Source organism: Tinamus guttatus, unplaced genomic scaffold, assembly GCF_059628265.1.
Source record: "Tinamus guttatus ecotype Peru unplaced genomic scaffold, ASM5962826v1 Tinamus_guttatus_pri_ptg000215l, whole genome shotgun sequence".
NCBI classification, from domain to species: Eukaryota; Metazoa; Chordata; class Aves; order Tinamiformes; family Tinamidae; genus Tinamus; species Tinamus guttatus.
In genome coordinates this window covers 663,054-683,365 of record NW_028288749.1, presented here as the reverse complement: position 1 = coordinate 683,365, position 20,312 = coordinate 663,054, and positions in this window count along the sequence as shown.

The following is a 20,312-nucleotide window of genomic DNA, read 5'->3' as shown; positions in this document are numbered from 1 at the left end:
GAGATGTCGGGTTTTCAAATGGTTTTCAAATTTAGAAGTACTGGTGGGGAAAAATACATCAGATTGAAGACACCATAAAAAAATGGAGTGCTCAGCTGAGTGCTCTACAACTGTTCTTATGGAAAGCTATGGCAAATTACTTCCTGTCTCCATTTGTTTTTCCTATCAGGTCTGCTTCTCCTCCTTTCTCTGCCACCCAGAGGTCCATCCAGGCTCTACCAGCATCAGATGAAAGCTGAATGGCTGGAAATTTCATTCTGAACCACGATTTGGGTCTCATCAAGACAGAAAGCAAATTTTCTTTCAGAGTTTCTACGGGCCCTTCCAGCGCTTGCTGAAGTGGATGGATGCCGTGATCACCATGCTTGGCCCTGCAGAGCAAAACTGGTGTCTTCCCACCTTCACCTTGGAGCTTCCCTGAGGCACCTTCCAGATGCACCTTCCTTAACTTTTCTTATCTTGTTCACTCCTGATTTAGCCTTCTTTAAACCTCTTGAACATGAAGGAATGACCATTTGCTTAAAAACTGGCAGGTCACTTTATTTGGTGGCATAAACTGATTTCAGCAGAGACATTCCAGTTTTCCTGAGATGAGATTGTACTATTAATATCACACATATATTAGGATAATCAGCATGACATATTGTTGTTATCATTGAATGTTTGACAGGAAGGGTGGGAAAGTGTCACTACTTTGCATATATTTCCTTCTAAAATTTTAAGTTAAGGAGACACTTGATAATTAAACTCAAAGCAATGCAGGGTACAAGAGAAAGGGATCATTCTTCATTAAAGCAGGTCCTCTCCCTAACAGCTGGTTCCTATTGCATCTCTATTTTAACTTGGTGAATTGTGTGCTACTGATGACAGTAGCTATGAGGCTAGTCTTTCTGCCAGAAAAATCAGTGTTCAACTCAGCGTGTTCAAACATTATTCCCCCAAAAAAGTTTCAAATCCTCTTTCATTTCCTCATATTTAGTCCAAATGTATGAATGCACTCACTTAAAACATTAACTAAGCTTGGGAAAGGTATAATTTACACTTCTCAGAGCCATGTGTCAGCTACCGGCTTGCCAAGCGACCCACCAGTCACACGAGCCGGTGTCATTTGGGAGCCTCGAGTAACAGATGAGGGTTTGCAATATACTTAATGCAGCCCGAAGATAATGATTTTATACTTACATTCATGCTCCTTTGAACCCCCAGCAACACAATAAAAAAGCATAATTCAATTGTTCTCTTTTAATGAAGACCCACTCTAAGTCATTAGTGCAATTTATCTCCTCTTTTCATTTTTTATTAATACTTTAAATATGACCAGTCTGTAAAAGTGGCTAAACCACGTTTAATGCTGTTTGCCCATCCACTGTATATACGTCCTGGTACTTCTGAAGCACTTACTCCAGTAGATGGTTAGGTGAGTAAAAAGTAGACGTATCATTTGATATGTCAGACTAGAAATATTAATTTTGTTTTCTTGTGGAATAGTTCTGCCTGGCTTTTAATTTACCTAACAAAATACAATAGCACAATAGCCTGTGTCTGTCCCACCAGGGTGCTCTCATTATTTTCCTTTTCTATTTACAGGAAAAATGTGTCTCATCATCTTCTCTGCTGCCCCATTCCAATTCTGTATGGGAACAGGTCTTTCCTCAAAATTCAGTTGAAATAAAAAAGCCCCAGTGCAGAGGTTATGCTTATGTTTGCACGGGACTCCTGTTTTCACCAATTTGGGCTCCTTTGGTTTCAGTCTTCAGTTTATCAGCGTTTGACACAAAACTGCTTCCTGCTTCACAGCCTTATCAAAGGCGACGCAGCAGCTTTGTTTTACTGAGGCAAAAACATGCAACTTTAGAGGCCTTTTTAAACACTTACATTGTAAGCATTTTCCTTTCCACAAAAAAAGAAAAAAACCCCTGAAAACTATTGGATTTCAAAAGACCCTTTCCTTTCCTCTTGCTATGGAAACAACATCAAAGCCATAACGGGGAAGACAGCATAAAGATATATTTTGGGGCTTGCGAGGTATATGAAGAGCATCAAAGAGCCTGGAAGAAGGACTTGGTAACTGGTGTAGACCAGAACTGCCGTCAAATAGTCCAAATCCCTCCGTTCTGCTGCAGGGCAGCAGCAACCTTCCCCATGGAGGGAGAAAATTTTATAATTAGCTGAAACTGAGGGTTGTCAACATGAGAGCTTCAAACTTTTGAGCCTAAGTCACTAAAAAAAAACCCTTAATTTTGCTGTCCTGGAGTCTGCTGGGACATTTTAGGAAGACACATGGGGTGAAAAGGTTGAAAAACTCCTGCAACTACTGAGGATAATCATCTGCACTTTAGGTGACTCATAACTACTGCTTATTTGCCCAAATAAGACACCTTTCCTAAAATGTAAGCAATTTCCTTTGCCACCTGTCTCTGACTTGACAGTTGAATTGCAGGAAAATTCTTTAAATGAAACATCCTCCATCTCCCATTAGCAAAATTGCAACATGTGCAAAAATGCCCAGAAAAGGAAACAACCAAAATAAAGGAGGGGGCGGGGAGAGACGGAGATTAAAGGAGATTGTCTTTAAAGTGAAAAAACTTTCTAAATGTAAGAACATGCACAGAGCAGCTTTACAGATGCCCTTGGTGCAGTTAGCCAGGGCTGAGCGAGGCCACAGGCTGCTTCTGCAATGCACCCAGGGCAGGTGAAAGGTGCTCAGCTTTTGCTGGAGTCCAAGGAGAAGCAACTAAGACCTTGATTGCAAACCATTAAGATGCAGTGCATAAGAGTTGCTATTTAAGTTACTCAATCCTGAGTAAGAGCTGTAAGCAGCGTATCTGAGCACTGGATTATTTAGATTTATGCTAATGTTTAGCAGTTCTGCAGTAGAAACTGTGAGTAAGGAAGGGAAACCTCTGGTATCTTAAAATATTTACAGTACAGTTTGCAGTGTTTGACTAAGAAGTGCCACTTTCTTTCTTTGAGGATATCTTTGATTACCCATTTTAGCAAAACCTGCTTCTTTTTATCCAAGCATTCTTTAATTTCTTATTTATCCTTGATAACCAATGTGTTAATGCATTGGAAGCAGATTGTTATGCTTTATTTTCAAATGCATTTATAACATACAAGCACTAGTGGTGGTGCAAAGGACAAAAGAGCTATAGGCAGAGAAGTCATTGCTAGACAAGGCTATGATGTATACATACATGTTTAGGCATGTATGGATGTGTGTGTATATCTCTATGCATTTTAGCAGAAAATACTGCTTGTAAAGTACTATAAATTTCAGTGGGGTCTTTGGGTCACTGCTGAGGGCATTCATGGCTTTTTAAAAGGTGCCCCATCGGGACTATATTTTGGTGCAAAAAACATGACTGTCACCCTCTACCATAGGACCAACCTAAAAGATGACAATTCCCCTTCCAGCCCTACTGCCTTTGGGATATGGGTTTGTAAGCAAGATTTCCTAGGCTCTGTGGTGATGCTGGCAGTGCAGGGGTGATGCTGGCAGTGCAGGGTTGTTGTTGTTGTTGTTGTTGTTGTTTGTGTGCAAGATCCAGAAGTGTTTTGATGTGGGTAGCAGCTGCCCTGAGCAACAGCAGCCTCAGGACTCATCCTTTCAGCCGAGAGAAAGACACGTTTCCTTAAGAAAGGGAAAGCCTGATCTCTGGATGAGGAGATAAAACAGCAGAGTGATGCCACAGGCTGTAATCTATTCTCTGCTTTAATGAGGTTATTAGCTAAAAATGCCTGAACTTTGGGAGGATTAGGGTAATTTGTGTGCATGAGAGATCACTTCTAAAGTATTGGTTACCCCGTGGATCTGAGTTTACACAGGAGCTATAACTAATGTGTCGTATGGGTTGCTTAGCTTTATTTTCCAGGTGCCTTGCCGCTGTATTTCTTTAAGGTTTACAGTTGTCTTGTAACTGCCCCTTTTAGGGTGAAAGCTTTGGTTATTATCACTGCCACTGTGTGATTAGAAGTAACCAAGGCAATACATTTACAAGCAAAGGCCGTTAGGTTTTGGATTATTAAATCCTTCTCAGTTTTCAGGACGGTAATTCCTGCGGGATTTTCCCTTTGGGAGAGCATGCATATGTCCTTACTGCTTTACCCTTGGGAAGAGAAAGGTGCAAAGAGTGAAGCCGGCCGGTGTCACCTCCATCTCGGAGCCTGGGGAGATAAATGGGCCACAGCACTGAGTTTTAAAGTTCAGGGCCAGACCCTTGAACTTGCTTGAAAACTCTGTAAAAAGTCTGCCTGGAGAGCAGAGCACAGGGCTCGATACCTCATTTGAAAACCCCTACATTTACATTAAAGAGCAATTTGAAATGTCATACGAATGTTCCTCAGCCCCATCCTCGTGAGGAGGTGATGGTGAGATCCTCCTGCTCTTGCAGGTCTCGATGCCTCCTGCGGAGATGCGAAAGGCCCCAGCGTGGGCGCGAGGCTCTTAAATCTATATCTTAAATCTGGGGAGCGTCGAGCTGGATGAGAGCCCAGGGCCGTCTGCGCCGCGAGGACGGAGCTCTGCAAATCGGAAGCATTTTGATCTTTACTCTCTGCTAGTCAAGATGATTCACTTGCCTTGCTCTAATCTAAAAAGAAAGTTTCCTGGAATGAAGCAATTCATAATAATCAAAATGTTTCAGCTCCGGACAGGAGCTACAGCTTGTGTGAAAGGAAGTCCTTGAAGGAATTTTAATAGGACCAGGGGGCTTGAGAAGCCAAACTAATATGCCTTTATACATCTTACATGGAGAAAAAAGTATTTATAGGGGTTAGTCTTACTAATTGCTGTCTAATATTCATTGGAATCCAGTTTTCTGGAATAGAGCTGTGGGTTTTGCTTTTGGGGGTTTTTGTTTGCCTTTTTTATGTTTGTAATTGCATACATATATTTCCAAAAAAACATAAATTTCCAAAAATGTCTCTTCTGGTGTGCGTGTGCCTAACAGGAATTAGGAAATATGAAAGAAAGAAAAGACTCTACATGGGATTTTCCCAAAGAGTACCTTTAATCTGCTTTTCCTAGGCTCCATTTATGGGTAGTGCAGAGATTAAATCGGAACTGAACCGAATTTCAGCTACCCAAAAGGTGGTTAGCAGGACCCGGCCCCTCCATTCTCCGTTGAGGGAGACGAGGCAGGTGAACCTCGTCCAACAGAAGTTGGCCTTCAGGAGCACTTTCCCTGCCTCTTTGCATGCACCAATTGCAGGAACCCAACCAGGTGCATGAATCCCAAAGTTGCCATTCTCAAAATGATGTCTGTGGCCAAAAGATGTCAGGGAAGTAATGAACAAATTGTTCATGTTTTTTTTTTTCTCAGCTTGAACACAGGCTGTTGAGCTCTTTTCCCACATCATGATAGGCCATCAAAGAACTTCTGGCCTTGTATATAGCCTTGTGTAATGGAGCACTGTAGCCCTATTTATCAAATAACAAATAGCATAGGGGAAAGACAACACATGCAGTTTGCACATCCCTGAGTTACTTTGTTTTTGTGGTATGTGTTTTAATATGAGAAAATATCTAATAGGGCAATTCTGGGGGTCAGTGCTATTTAGCATGTAAAAAGGAAGCCAAATCAGAACAACAGAGTGGGTTTTCTTGCTATTCATTTGCCAGGATCCAGGTTATAGCACCTGTACCCACTTATTCTCTATTTCTACCTCTTTATCTGACTTTTTAAACAAAATGGAATATTTATGCATATGTAGAGTCATTTTTCTCAGGGGGGCAGAGTGGCTGCTTGAACATGGCAACACGTAACACCTTTCCTATGAGGTGGCCAAGGAGATAAGTTTAGCAGCAGGAGTCATTCATTTCCCTCTGGGAAATAAGTATAAATGCTTAAAATCTGCAGGTTATCTGTTTAACCTTCTACTCAAGGGCGTATCAGAAAGGAAAAATGGGTCCTATCTGTTGAATTACTGGCAAATTTTATATAAAAACTTCAAGCCCTGTGCCGCTCGTTATATCTTAGTGCTCCGTTGAAATCCGCACAATCTCACTGCGGCCAAGGGCTGAGCCGAATTTAGAAATCAATTGGATAATTATAGTGATCCATGAGTTGTCATAGGAAAGACTAAACAAAATGAATTTCTCCTTGCTCAGTAAATAAACAAACATGTGCCTTAGAAGGGATCATAAATTTTCAAGCTTCAGGGCATAAGCAGCCTCTAACTAATAGGGTTTCGGGAGAAATACTCAGCAAGATATACTGTTCCTAAAATAGACTTAATGGTTCCTGGCTTAACACAGGAATTGCTGAGCAAGGTTCCTTGGCTGTTAGGGATTTGGTGGTTGTGGTGGTGCCTGGGGTAGGGGGGGCTACAAGGTTTTCCATTGCTTTCCATGGGTTTTCCAACAGGGAAATGGGTCTCCACATGCTCCTGCTGATCCTTGAAGCACCCTTTTAAGGTAAGACCATGCTCCCCTTGATTCCAGGTTGCAGGAGTCAGGGTTTCTACAGATTCTTCCTTAAAAATCCTCAGTTTTTGAGTGTGAGATGCAGGAATTGTTGCTTCAGGCAGAGAAGGCCATCTGAGATGGTCCTGGTCACGTATGAGGAGACAACATCTGCTGCTGGGTGGCAGCAGGCTCCAATACAAAAGTTGATAAACTCTTATCAGGAAGTTCCTCGTGGTTCAATTCCAGTGGGGAATGATGACATTGCTCCATCTGCCTTTTGCTAACACAGGCTGCCTAGACTCCTCCTTTATCTCAAGAAAAGACATAGGACCTTCCATAAACCATTTCAGTTAATCTTCATTATGTGGGGCAATCTCTGCTTACATCCTGGGAATCAGCCAAATGGGTTTCTCCACAAATGCCTGTTGGGATTCAATACCCGTCCCTTTTTTTTTAAATTTTTTTTTTAAGTAGGTCATCTCTAATTAAAATGTACAGCTGCAATGTTTGAAGTAATAAATAGTTTTGTGTATGTGCACACATACATATGGTTGTGGAGCTATTTTTTTATATATATATGTCATATACAGGACTTAGAAAAGTAATTGCAGGACTAGCTGTTACCTGCAGTTATGCTTCTAAATCCTCTTGCTTTCATCCTTTAAGGGAAAGGTGGCCTTTTGATGTGGTAGAAACGGGTGCTAAATGTTGCTTAAAGAGCTAGAAATCACAGCGTAGGATTCAATGCCCATAACACACTATGTTGGCTGATGAAACAGCTATAAGGTTGCAAATAAAATTGTAGAAGGAAAAAATACAACTTTTTGGTGCATGAGGCTTTCCATTTGCTACTCCCTTCTCAAGGGTGTGGGTTACCCCTCCAGTGCAGCCAGGCAAGCTGTAAGATGCCACCATCCAGATAATCTCACGGCAGCTTGAGCTCCTGTGGAGTGAGAACATTTCTGCATGCAATGGAACCTGAAGAATAACTGTCCAGCAAGCAGATTTCCCATTTATGTACAGTGCAGTTAAAGTTAACTACCTGAAAACCAGTGTATAAGGTCTACAGATATGGAAATAGTAAAGGACAATTGTCCGAAGGGTTCAGTAAAATATTTTTGAGGAACAGTCATTAACTGATGCTGGCTGAAACCTAGAGCTGCATGCTTGAACTGCCAAAAAACATGAGCAATGAGACAAATTAGTGGCATTTAAAATCACCATTTCTTAGGAGGACTGTGTACTTAGAGCCTTGTAACCCTCCTCCTGGCCCCAAGACCTGGGATATCTTGGCAGCCAAAAGGAGAGATGTCCCAAGGGACATGAAGCAGCAAGTCACTGGTGTGACCTGATGGGGCAATAAAATTCAGGAGCTTGTGGAGATAAAAAAGGAGTTGGTCATAACAACCCGCAGCCAGACTATTATTGAAAAATAAAGCAGAAATGAAAAAGATTTTTTTTCCTTTTTTCTTTTCTCTTATACTCAGGACTAACACCTGGAAGGCCTAACTTAGAAGATGGGTTTTCAGAAACACTTCTTGTTATGAAATAAGACCCATGAAAGGGGTTAATTAGGCAATTAGGAACACTACCTCTCCATTCTGAAGGAGATTGTGTTATACTGTAACTTCTTAGGTCTATTGGAGGTTGGTGTTTATCAAACACCAGGGAAATGGGCTTGTTTTTATTGTTCTTCTCCAGTAATTCAGTTATGAAAATATTAGAAACATTTTTTTTTCCATATAAACAAAAATTCTACTTTCACCACAGAAAATATCCTTTTGAGCTCTGCTAGAGTTGTTTACAAGTAATGATAATTGTGTCATTTCTGGCCTCTTACTTATAAATGTTGCTGTGGACCCCACAGAGGCTGGAGTTATTTCTCCTGGAACGTAATGCCAGTTTTGGTGAGCGCTATTGGTCCCACCTCCAAGCCCAGAGGAGCTAGGCACAGCTGAGCTAGCCAGAGTGTGAGCCTGTGTTTTCCGAAGGCACACGTGACTTTTGCCTGGTGATCATGGGCTTCAAGCCCTGGCACGGTTGGGATTTACACACTCAGCACCCAATGGTCTCAGACAGTGACTTATCCTATCCATTCTAGGACAGTAATGGAGGTATCTGCATGCAAACAAGTGTTTACATCTTTATAATGCAAACCTGACAAATAACAAACTTGATGAATGTAATAATTAATAGGGAAGGCAAGTCTTTAACTGCCTGTAAACAAATCCAGGTGTTATCACCGGATCACCATCTTCAGAGGTTGAGCTGAGATTTTTTGTCTTTGAAGACCAGCTATCTTTGGACTTGAGGTTGCAGACTTGAAACCAGCACAGTCCATGCAGTGGTCATGGACAAGTCACTTCATTGGCCTTCACTCTTCTTTCGGCTCACCTGAGGTGAAGATGTTCATTTCTTCCCCTGCTTATAATGAGATGCTTCTTATAAAGAATTCAGTGTAGGAATGTTGTGTTATTATATATTATTTTTAATATTGTTGTTCGACAACAATGTACTTCAAGTGCATGGTAATTTCTTTGTGTCACATGACAAATACAAAAGACAATTATTCAGAGATTATTAGGCAGTGATACGACTTGCTTGCTTTTGTGTGTAGCTCATGTATTGTAAGTGCGTGTAATTAGGACTAAAAACACCGCTAGAGATGGAGTGGATTGTTGTCTGTTTCCGCTGTTCAGATTTCTAAGTGCCAAAAATAGAAGTATTTCTTGTCTTTAATTTTCTCGTGAGTGGTTCTTTTTTTTTAACTTATTTAACAAATATATGCAATTCTAACATCATTATAATGTTGCGAGGAGTATATTTGGAAAGCATAAGTAACCCAAAAGGGTGTCTCTTTTGAAAGACAACCATATATTATGTATATATCCATGCATATATATACATGTATGTATATACAAACACACACATGCATGCAATTTTCACACTGCATTTCTCTGCTGTGTGTCATCCTGGCTGAATCCGTGGTCTGCACATGAAGTCATTCCTTTCCTATTTCCTTTGCATAGGAGTAAAGGAAATATCTCCCTTCAAAAGCACCTTGATGATCTCCAACTTACTCCTCTTCCTTTGACTTACTGACAGGGAGACCCCTTTCCTTGAAGCTTTATCTGGTGTTAATGATCTTTTTTTTTCTTTTTGACTTGCACAAGTCATCTTCAGTCATGACACCTTTGCGTTTGCACCCTGCAGCAGCTGGAAAATACAGCTCCATTTACTTATACCATTACCCCTCGAATTTCCCGCAGGAGTGATACGCAGTGAAAAACTCATTTAATTTTTCCCCTATATCCTGTCTGCTTGGTATTAAGTTTCCACCCTAATCCCTTAGTGGGCTAATTACTTCGGTTCCCCCTCGCTTTATCTCTTTCCCCTTATATATTTAAGGACATTGATATTGTTTTTAGTCCCTCCCAAGGTGGTAATTTCCCTTTTAGTCCGCTTTTACTTGCAGCATTTCTGTGACACTGACATCCAGCTGCTTCTACCTTTTTTTTTAACTCGTTTTTAGGGACATTTATTTGTTTGCTTCCTTTTTGGTGAGAGTTTCAGGATTTCTAGGGTGCGAGGAGGGCTGTGCTTCTTGTCCATGTTTTGACCCAGAAAGCCATAGCACAGAAACCATGTGATATAAACCTGCAGTTTCACCCGCATCAATAAAATCAGCAATTTCTCCCCGAACTGTGTTTCTCGAGAGATAAAAGCTTAAGTTTGGGTTAAAGTTTACGTGTCTGCCTGAACACAGATTGCTACACCTCTTTATTATTTTAGGGAACGGATTATTCTGATAAACCATAGTTCTTACATAGTGATATGTATAATTGCATGCACGTGATATCCACAACTATTTCTTTTGTTTGTTTTTTGTGAAGCCAGGTATGTGTGAAGTTGAGAAGGAGGCTCACTTTCTGGAGGAGAACAAAACAAATTCTAGGTATGTTTGTGGTAGAAGGTTGGATATAAATTTGGCAGTATTGTAATGTACAATTCTACCTGTTTAAATGGTTCCCCTGTGAAACAAGGTACAATTTTCTTTGATTCTTGAGGAATCTGCAAGACCCACAATGTTACCTGGCTTCATCTGGGTGCATCAGCCTCAAAACTTGCCCCACACCAACATGTGATTTAGAAAGAGAAGACGGTGCATTTTTATCAACCTGCTGCTCTTTCCCTGGCATCCTCCCCCTTTGCCTCCTTTTTGCCCGTAATGATGAAAAGCCAAAATCCTGCCATTGTCCCATGCGTAGGGATGCTTCCAGATTTGTTTTCATTAAAATAATTTAGCTGCTTATTTGCACAGGAAATCCCATAGAGATAGAAGTCGTAGAGAGCCTTCTTTGTAGAGAAGGGGCAGGGGCAAGAAAACCCAATCATTCATCGTCAAGGGAACAAAGTTTTCCAGTCATTTACTAGCAGAAGAGCACCTGAGCTAGGGTTAAAATTTGGGGAGCAGAGATCTGCAACATCTGGACTAATCATGTAATCAGTTCTAATTACACCCTGCAGCAGGCTGCTTATACAATGAGATGCAACCGAAGGGTCCTTTTGCTCCTGGAAGTGCCACAAGTGTTAGGGATATCTTGAGGAACATCTATGTATGTCAGCTACGCATTGGAGCTGGGATGGGAAAAGGCAAAGCCAGCTGCACCTACTGGCCCCTCACTCAAGGGCTGGCACTGGGAATTGCGTTGGGAATTAGCAGCGGCACATTGGAATAAACTGTCTCATGCGTCTGGATCAGGACTACAAAACTAATGGCCACCTACCCAATGGTGTGATGCACCAACAAATTATCTCCAAAATGGGACAAGAGGAGGAAGGGAGATTAAACTCTCTACAGCGCGTAGTATTGACTTTTGTGTGTGTGTTTGCGCTGTGAACCTTTATGAAAGCAACATCTGCTCCCATTTGTATGTTAATTTTTTGGCATTTAAAATTTGGCTTTTAAAAAATCATCCTCGCTCGTCTCCCTCAGAGTGAGGAGCTGAGATCTAAAGCAGGTGCCGTGCTCTGAGAGCCTCCGAGCTACATTAGAGCTGAAATGATCTCGCAGGAGTAACTGCAGCCATCACAGAAAGGGGGTGTCAAATGCCAGAACAGGACATGGGCATAACATCTGAACCCATTGTGCCAGATTAAATATCTTTGTGTATATTTTACTTTTTTTTTGTGCGTTTTTTGATTTCTTTTCTAGATTCCTCTGCCTTCTCCATTTTCCTCATTATAGGCTCTGTTCCTCACAAGGCTGTGTTTGCAGAGGCAGAGAAAACACCTGATTCTTCATCCCTGCTGCTGCTGCCCCCAGTGCTGGATTCTTCAAGGAGAAAATAGGTTTTCTCTCTCCTCTTCTGCTCAGGTTTTAATTTTGTTGAAAGGAAATGTCTGCACAATCATTACAGGACTTGTTTCCATGCGTTCCTAAAGCTCATAAAATTACAGAAACATGTAGGAAAGAAAGGGACCTCCAGGGGCCATCCCGTCTTTGGCATAAGACAACCAAATCTTTAGAATTTTATATGCTTTTTTCATTCCACTCTTCCAGTTTTTGCTTTTTAGAAAACAAATAAAAACAAACTAAACGCTTAGGGAAATGACTTAAGAGCCGATTTCTTCTGATCTCGAGCAAGGAAGGTGCTGTCAAACCATGGAGGGATGGAAGGACAGATGGGAGGAAGAACAAACTGCACCTCTGTTCAGTGGAAACTTGGAAAAAGCAAAATCTTTGCTTGGATACTTCTGACTCCTGCTTCCCAGGCTGAAGGTGAGTCCTCAGAGATGCTCTTACAGTTGGAACTGAGCAGAGACAATTTTATAAATTTATTAGTCAATTAGTATCTGTTACTGTATCTGTCGCTTCTGCAGTGGGAGCCATATTTTACTATTTTAAGAATCGTGGTGATTTTCTAAACCTCCTTTCCACAGATTATTGTTTTTATTTAACACGTTTTTTTCTGTCTTCTAAACAAAGCAAAAAACATTATATAAGTCTGGGGCGAGAGGAGGAGTTTCGAATGAGATCCAAACCTTTCCTTAAGGAAAATGGGCCACAACTTTGACCATTTTGCTAGTACGTTAGTGTACAAACAGTGCATGAACTTCTGTCATTTTCCATCAGGATGGGACCAAAGAGAGGAACTATCCATTCAAGCTCTGATTTACTGCTCCTGGGTTAAGATGTGACCTGAGGATAATCAAAATTAATTCACCTCCCAGAAAATCTCTTCTGGAGTTAACAGATAAATTAGCCTCTGACCCAACTCCCTTACTTAAGAACAAAAATTCATTATAACCAGAACGGTATAAAACAGCTCTTGGTGGATCTTAGGGCTCTACTAATTGCTTTAGTCAGAGTTTGCCGCTCTTCAGAGAATTGCAAGAGAGAACTGGGGGGAGGAAAAATACTAAAACAGCCAAAACAGTCATCTACAAGGACTGCTGTCGACATTTAACGTTCATACCCCTCAAAAACATTGTTCATATGGCTTATATATATATACATATATTTTCTTTCTTTTAATGGATGCCAAGCATCTTCCAAACGAGATCGCCGCCCCAACCTAGGGCTGTGTGAAGGGAAGGGATATGTCTGTGGGCACAAAATTCAACCCATGGCGCAATGTGACCAATTTAATTACAAAGCCATTGGTGTTGCTGCAACATCTTGGTACACAGGAGGATCCTTAGCTGAGGCAAAAGCCATCCAGGAGACCCAGAGATGCTCTGAAATGAAGTCTGACGTGGTGGGAACTGACAAAGTCAAATCTCAGAGAACACTTTGTGTCTGCAAAGACAGCTCTGTTAATTTCAGGTATTTTTCTCTATCCATCAGCACTGTAGCATTCCTGATGCCTACCTTTGTGTCTTCCAAATTTCTTTTTGTTCGTTGATCTCCAATATCAGCCATCCTGCTATTTGCTAGCCCATTATCCTCTTGGTCTGATCTCAGGTAAACTTGAAGGTAGCTCTTGAAGTCATGTAGCCATCTTCGACTCCTCTCGTCATTTCACTTTGGTCCCACCACCTACTTGGAAAGCCACCTCTACTCTCACCTTTACTCAAGCCAAGGGTATTTTGTAATTCCTTCTCCATATAATGAAATTCAGCCACCAGAAAAAGAGTGGTTCAGGGTTTACTGCAATTTTAATAAACGCCAGAGTCAACTGATGTCGATCATGATAATTTGTGTCAGTTGTGTGCAGATGTGTGATGGTGACACACTACTGGGAAATAAAATTACACTAGAAATCTTATGTAAATAGATGTAGATCCAGCAAATCCACCCTGACCTTCTTGAAAGCCTTTGAGTTATCTTTCCAAAGCTTTCATCTTCCTTCCAGTATGCCACTGAATTTTAATAGGAACAAAATAAAGCATGGTATGAAAATAAGGGTCATGTTGTTACCAGGTGTGTTTTCTTGCTTGCTTAGAGAAATGGCATGTTTGGTAAGTAGTCCTGTTGCCTTCTGCATTCCCCCTGGGAATATTTCAGGATGATGAAGTTCAGTTTGATGGCTCCTGGCTCTTGTCCTCATGCGCTGATTTCTCAGCTCCATCCACATCTTTTTCAGCATGCCATGAGGGCTGGCCATGTAACAAGGGAAATACCATCTGGCTGAGGAATTTCTTGAAAAGTAGGAAGCAACCAACAGCTGCACTGTTAAGGCCCTGGGAAAAGTCAGTCTCAGAAAGCCTTTCATGGCAGGGCTATGTTTTAGAAAACAGAGGCACCTCTAAATAAAATTGGTCTTTGACTCCTTAATTAAGAAAGAGGGGGGAAAAAAAAAAACTTGGAAATCTGCCCTGATTTGAAGATGAAGACAGCTTCAAATGTTGGGATTTTCTACTAGAATGGATTACACTAACTGCAGCTCTTTTCTTTATCTGGGAACTGGCCACACACAGCTTCAGGAGGAGATATCCACCATCCTTCTGGTCTACTGCTTTTCTCAGCGGGGTCCTGTTCTGGTTAATCTTTAGATGTTTGCATAGTATCATATTTATTAATAACTGCATGTCAGTTTATTCCGAGCTTATTCTTCCAAAATACTCTCCTATTTATAGCTGTATTTGTTACTTACGTTCTTTTTCTTTTCCAAAGTGGTTCACGTCAGCATGTTTATGATCTAAATAAGCACTGTACCCACTCATATGTCGCCTACCCACGCTTCTTTTCCCCCTAAATTATTCTGCTCTCTAGTTCCCTTCACATACCCATAGATGGGACAATGCTTTTGCTGAGGTAAAATTAAAATAGGCTGCAAAGGAACCACACTCTGTTCTAGCCTGGTGCTTTTTGTTAGCTTTCACTTATCAGTTGATGCTTCCACTTCTCTACCGTCAGTGAATGACACCATGTGGCACCCTAAACAAGTAAGCTATACCTTCATCTCGGGATAGTGGAATGTATTACTTTTAATTAGTTTAACTGCTCCTTCAAAAAGCTTCTTCCTTTCTAAGCTTTTCTTCTTTCAGAAAAAGGAGAACCAGCTTTGCATTTTAATTGTGTCAGTAACATGCAATTTTCTGGTCTTTTCTCCTTTCCCCAAGTTTAATTAATTTTGAGCAAATAATAAATTCTCATGGCTTTCAGCTCTGTTCCTAGATTCAAAATGAATACACTTCATTGGGTAAAATTAGATTTGAGATCTCTTATCATCTCCATGAGCTCCAAGTCCTGGCCAGGAACCAAAATGGAAATGCCTTGCAGGAAAAATAGCTCACTGCAGCCTGTCACAGTGCTGTAGCTGGATGCCTGCCTCTCATAGCATGGTCCATAACAGTTGTAATGATGTGAATGATTATTTTGACCTCTTCAATATTCGTATTTTTATCTATCTGAGTGACCATACACTTTCTGCCTAAAAATTTACCATATCCAGTGCATATGAATCCTGGCATATTAGTCAGGACTTTTATCTGTGAAACATGTTATGAGTCCAACAGTCTTGAGCTGTATTGGCACAAGGCCAACATATCAGTCCTCTCATTAGTTTCTGCTGCTGCTTTGAGGCTTAAGTCACATCATTTCCCTCATTTTGGAGACTAGCCCTGTCAAGGTCTTGGGCAGGTACAACAGTCTCTACTAAAGAAGCACTAACAAGACCTGCATAGCTAGATTTGCTCTTGGCAATTATTACACCTGGTGGCAGCCTCGACTTTTGAAAATTAAAAATATATATATAGAGAGAGAGAGGTAAGAGAAAAATGGGTTGAATGTAATGCCCCAGTAGGCTGGAGAACTCCCAATGTGGAGCCAAACACTGTATAATGTTGGCACACTGGGGTGGAAGAAGTAATGAATCCACAGTCTAAAGGCTACCGAAGTGTTGCATTTCAATCCAGCCATTTTTGTTTCACTGGGTGGCACTCTGTATCTTTCCCCATGCTTGAGACATATAAATCTCCATGCAGTTTGTAAGGGAAGTCTGTTGTACCAGTCATCACTGCAGTATTATCAATAATAAGTTATTATAATCATCCTTTATTTTTTTGCATGTTTTTCATGCTAGAAATGGGAAAAGATACAGAGAGATACAGTGCAAAGAAAAGCCATGACACGTGAGGCCGTGCACATCACCCTGATGAAATGCCATCCTGGGTTGGCCTTCTAGCATCAGTGTGCAAAAGCTCCCATTTTTACCCTTGGGCTTTTAATGAGACAATGTGTAAAAGTGACCTGAGCACCAGCACAGCCTGTCCAAGCCCTGAGACTGTGGAAAAGGCACTTTAAGGAACAGCCACATTTCTTTTGCGAAGAAAACACGTTCTGCTTTGAAGAGGTCGCCAAGTTATTTTGCTCGTGTTCAGCTCTCTCGCAGGTAGATTGCAGGCAAACCCCATTTTCTTGCAAATGGACTGACACGGCGTGTGCTCCCCCCCACCTTTGCTCTGTCACTCCTCATTTGCACCCAAAATCTTATTTCCATTTCTCCCATTCAGCGGGGCAGCGTTATTTATTATTTTGCTTCCTGCCCATTATTGATTCCTCTCTGCAGAACAGATTGCGGCGGCTGCCTGAGTGAGCTTTTCCCCTGGCAATGGAAAAACTCTTTATAAAAACTGTTTAGTAAGCCTGTCTCCTGGTCCTTTCAGGGTTGACGTTCAAGCAAGACCTAGTTGGAAATCCCAGGTTTTTCTGGTTGTGCTTTAGTTCTATTTAACACAGAGAGGTGAGAGGTTTCCGTTTTGGTCCTTATATTGATTGAGGCCTTACGCTGTGGTTTGGCCTAAACTCCCGTTCCCTATATAGAGTTATATGGCAGATTTTGTGGCTCGTGTGTGGCTTTCAGATCCATCTGTCCCATTTCGAGCTGTGGTCTCCAAGGCTCACAGAACTAGAAAGTGGCCGGCGGGCCCGTATCTTAACTGCTCGTGGAAGGCTCTGCCCTCCCACGCGCTGTTGGCTTCCTCAGCGAGCCCCGGGTCACGAGGAGACCTCTGCTGGTTTCAGCAGAGACTTTGTATTCTCCACTTGTTCTCTCGTTATAACAGAGATTAGATTACAGTTGGAGCTTGGGAAATTAAAGCTCCAAGAGCTCAGTTTATTATTTGATTTTGTGCTTCCCACCTACTGACTTAGAAGGAGGGCGTATGTTGGAAGTGCTGGACCGATGCCTTGGGGAAATAAGCTTAAAGAAGCAAAGTTGTTCAATTTTGCTCAATTCAATTTTGTCTCATTGCTCGAGACAGGAAGAGAGCTATTAGAGATGGTGTTTTAGCAACATAAAGCCTTATGGTGTCTTCTAGTGTTATGGCCAATGTGATAATTTTAATCAAGGTTAGGGTTCGGGAATCTGAAACTAGCTGGTCTATGGGGCCTAGAGAATAAGGAAAAGAGCTGCTTACAACAGGAGCAAGTACCTTATGGAGCCTTTTCATTGCATGTAATGGTTAGTGTGGGCGTTATGGTCAGGACCAGGGAAGGAAGATTTAGATGCTAGAGTGTCCTGGTGTGATCACTGCTGCAAATATTTTTGCCTTAACTATGATACAGCTGGGAGTTGAGATTGCTAATAGAGCTAAGGGAGTTCGGAAGAATGTGTCCATTGCCAATGTAGGAAAAGACTTGCTTTTGTTCCCTGATGTTTTACATAGAACAATTTTTATACTCCACAATCCATGAGCTTACAAAATAAAGTCACTCAAGTTATTTTTTTTTTAAGTAGAAAGTCCCATTCTGGTAGTTTCACCATACTACTGGAGTCAAGTGGAAACACTAAGTCTTTAAATGAAATTTGGCTTTCCATATGTAACATTTCCTAAAATACCAGGGGAAAGAAAAACACAAAGTAAGATTACCCTGAGTCATTCACTCTGCCTATTTCCATAATATCCATTAATATTATGAATTGTATGTAGAGAAGTAAAAAAGAAAGGTCAGATCAGTTGTTTTTATCTTGCTGTCCCTGAATGCTATATTGAAGAGTCAGATAGGAACATGAAGACCTCATCACAAAAAAACATACCCAATATAAGACAACCTTCCTTGAGTTGGTTGTAGTAGGTGCTCAAGACAGTATATGTGTCTGTGTATTTGGTTGGAGAGAGGTGATAGAGGAGGGCATTTTGATATTTAAGAGGTTCAAAGACCCAGTCTCTGGAATTGCTAGTGAATACGGTATAGTCCTTACTGTTTGCTGTACTGTCTGATGAAGTTCCCAGAGTATTTCCTTGAGAAAATAAAGCACAATACTTAAAGATCACACAGAGGGTAGAGTATTGCACAGCAGGCTGCTAGACACCTTCCTGAGCTAGACATTATTTTGCTTTTGGGACTGAAGTGATAATATTCCTTTTCCCAAGTATTCCAATCCTACCCAATCAATATGTGAAATGCCACTGTAGCAGTCCTTTTTGAAGGAATATTGATGACTTGAAATCTTTTCCTGCTCAGCGTAAGGTCTTCAGAAATTGCTAGTTGTTCTGTGTTGGAGTAATGTTTAGGAGGTGATTCAGAAATGGGTTCTTACAGTGTTGGGTGTTGTACTAACAAAAATAGACCCAAAGAGAGTTTGATATGTGTGATATAAATGCACATGGACATACAGTGCTGTGGGAAATGTGTCTGTGGACTTCCTCCTCCACATCTTTAAGCAAGAGTCCCAGCACTCTCCTGTTGTCTTTTTGTTAATCCTGAATTGGGTCTGAATTTTTTTTATTAAATATTTCTGAGGCAGAACGTTTTGCAATATTTCGTTCCACATTAATTGTAAAGTAATAAAACAATAGATGTCAATTCTGCTCCTTAATAAGGACCCCAGAGGACACATACTCTCACATACTCCCTCCAGGTGAGGAATGCAAGAAGGGGAAGGATATGGAAAATCCAAAATCATAGCTTTACATTGCAGTGTGGGCAGTCTCCCCTGAACCAGCTAGGTTAAATTAACCTGAATTTAAACATCATGTTTATTTTTTTTAATTCTGTTTTAACAGAGAGCACAGTCAGAAGCATTGTGTGTTTCACAGCACACCAAAAGTATGCTTGCATGTTCTTTTCTCTTTCTAAAGTTTTCAGGAACAGTTAGTGGAACTCACAGCCCTGCCAAGGACATAGGTGACCCTAGGCACATTGCTTCTCTGTGCTTCACTTCAAAAACCTTAAAGTAGATCTAATATATCTGGAGATGGCCTAAAATTAGTTCCAATGCCATAAAAACCTGCCATGTTTGCACAAAGATTTACATTTAGCACATGACCCCCAGCTATCTCCTGGCTTCTCATTTTCATGAAAGAAACTTCACCCCAGGAGTTTTCTCTACAAAGGCAGCACATCTGGCTGAGAAAGCCCCAGAGCCAGAGAGAGTGTGTTTTGAGGAACACTTGCCCTGCTTGCATCTGCTTCCCTAGATATCCACTGATGGGCATTTTCAAGGACAAGCTGCTGAACCAGAGGGACCTTTGTTCTGACCCTGTGCGGCTCTTATATTTATAGGCTCTTACATCCCGGGAGGAAATTTGTAGCTGCAACCCAGCTGAGATGGAGGCTTCAGGAGAAAAAAGACAGGCATTGACCCCAAATAGGAAAAAGGAGTGAGATGAAAGGCTAAGGACCAAACCCTGGTTTTGCTCTGGATTAAGACGGTTCCATTTAGTGCCGGTGAACAGAAACGAGACCAGTGCAGCTCATTTCACAGTGTCACTGGGATTGGAAGGCACCACTAGAAGTCACGTAACCCAACCATCTAGCGTCACCTAAAGCAGGTTGCCTGTGGCCCCGTCCATTCGGATGGCGAATGGATGGACACCCTGGGAAAGCTGTTCAACCATCCTTGCAGTGGAGATGTGGCTTCTTGTGTTCAGATAGAAATGCGTGGAAATCTTATGTTCAGATGAATTTCCACCTTGAACTGTGCACTGTTTGTATTTTTTTTTTTTTTTTGACACGGGTAATACCAAGAGGGATATAAGGAAGGCACATGTCTCTGCTCCAGGTGCTTGGCTGATTTCCTTATGAAGATGGTAGATGCTTTGGGACACTGCTCTCTGCAGATGCTCCTTGAGGTCACGCATATTCCCTGCCTTGAATCCCCCTTCTACCTCTGTCAGCTGCTGCACTTATAAAATCAGGCATGCCATTATTACTGAATAATTGACCTTTGAATAAAATATTTATTTAATTATTTGCAACCCTGCCCTCTTGCACACAGCCTTTTGTTGCACAGGGGTACATTGCATATATCACCTTGTGGCATTTGGTCAAGTGAGAAGTTGGAAAAGGACTGGAAATGTTTATCCAGTCTTTTTCTTTCTTTAACCAAATTTAAAATTCAGCAAATCAGTTGTGCATTAAAATGAGCACTGGCTCTTTATTTTCTAAAAAAAAAAAAAGGAAGGAAAAAAAAATCCAATTAAATGGTGCTTGTTTACCTGCATATAGAAC